The 1,634-nt window shown below is 62.5% G+C and overlaps 1 protein-coding gene across 2 annotated transcripts in view; it reads left to right on the forward strand.

Annotated features, from left to right (window-relative positions):
• The window catches only part of VCAN (versican), a 150,121-nt gene that overhangs the window by 526 nt on the left and 147,961 nt on the right, over positions 1-1,634 (forward strand). The window lies entirely within an intron of this gene.

Below are 1,634 nucleotides of genomic sequence, written 5' to 3' on the forward strand. Positions count from 1 at the left end.
TTGCCGGCTGCAGTGCCTACCTTTTAAGGTAACCATCTCTTTTTTTTTTTTTTTTTTTTTTACAACGTTTCTTCTCTTTTTTTCGGGGGGGCGGGGGGTGCACCGGGCTGCGGGGGAAAGGTTGCAAACTATTGTTCTCCGCGGGCCCCGTCCAAGACAAAGCTGGGGGAGGGGGGCAGGGCTGGGAGGCTGGAAGCAACCTGGGGGAAGTTCAGGCACGTTGCGGGCACGGCGGAGGGCTGTCGGTGCCCCACGGGGTCTCCTGCTCCCGGGCGCAGAACAAAGGAGCGGGGAGATGAAAGGCGGCGGGGCAGGGCTGCACCCCGGGGCGCGGGGAGGCAGCTCCCCCGGCCCTGCGCTGCCCTCCCGTTCCTGGAGAGCTGCTGGCAGGGGCTGCGGGGAGCCTCCCAGCCAGCATCTCTCCGCGGGCGGCCTTCCAGCAGCATATTCATGCTAAGGGGCCGGTGATGCTGTGGGGGGCAGCGGAGCAAAACGTCCCCTCGCCCCCGCCCCAGCCAGTTTCTCTGTTCCCCGGGAGAGCCGGGGCTGCTCTTCTCCCTACAGCTTGGGTTTCCCCCTTTGTTTTCCAAAGAAAGTGAGAGCATCATGCAGGGGAGGTTGGACGGCGGGAAAAGCCCCGGTGCTAAAGAGGATCGTCAGGCTTGGAGGGATTGATTTTTGCCGCGATCCAACGCGTCTCCCACCCTGAACGCCCCCCAACACGCACACAAAGGGCTCGCGGGGAAGGATGCGGGGGCAGGCTCCCCGCTGCCCGCTGTCACGTTCAGTCCCGTCTCCCACCGCCGAGCCGGGCGAAGCCCATTGAAATAAGTGAGCCTGGAAGATTTCTTTTTTTTTAAAGCACTGAGTGAGATTTTTTTTTTTTTGGACGTCCCGTGCAGACTCCCTAAACGCTGCTTTCCTTTCCCCCCCTCTCGCTCTCAAAAAAAGGAGGGAGTTTCCTTCCAAAATGAGTAAGACTTGGCAGACCTAAAACAAATGCCGAATGCAATCCAGGGCGCCGTGGTTTTGCTCTGAACCACGCTGGAAAGGAAAGGACAGGGCAGAACCGGGCGCTGTTGCTCCGCGAGCCTATCACGGATGCATTGTGTGTGCCATTGTTAGCGGCAACTTCTCCTTTCCCTGAAGTCTTCACTTGGCTGCACGGGGCTTTCCCACCCGGGTGCGGGGAGACCGTCTGCCCGCCCCGCCGACCTGACAACTGGCTGCTCCTCACATTTCTCCAAATGTCACCGGGGGTGGGACGGTCCTTGTGCTCCGGGGCTGGGAGGAAAGAAGTGTGTCATAGCTGAAAGTATTTGCTGTTGCAACCCAGCTGCTCTGGGACCGCATCAGCGCCTGCCGGAGTTCGGGAAGTGAGGGGGATCTCTGCGCCCCGCGGGACCGCATCAGAAAAGCTGGAGAGCGAGAGGGGGGACTGGGGCCAAGGGGACCTCCCCGCCTCCCGCAGAGGGGCAGGGGATGTTGCTCTCGCAAGGGAAGCCTGGCCCGCCTGCAAGCCCCTCCCCCCGGCCGGCCGAGCAATGAATGGGCCGGACAGCGGTTCCCGGGCACAGGCGCGGCCGCCTCCGCGCGCTGCTGCCGGGTGGCGGCGGCGCCGGCTTGTGCGGACC

Source organism: Crocodylus porosus, unplaced genomic scaffold (genome assembly GCF_001723895.1).
Source record: "Crocodylus porosus isolate Cpor-Errol unplaced genomic scaffold, CroPor_comp1, whole genome shotgun sequence".
In the NCBI taxonomy this organism is placed as follows: Eukaryota; Metazoa; Chordata; order Crocodylia; family Crocodylidae; genus Crocodylus; species Crocodylus porosus.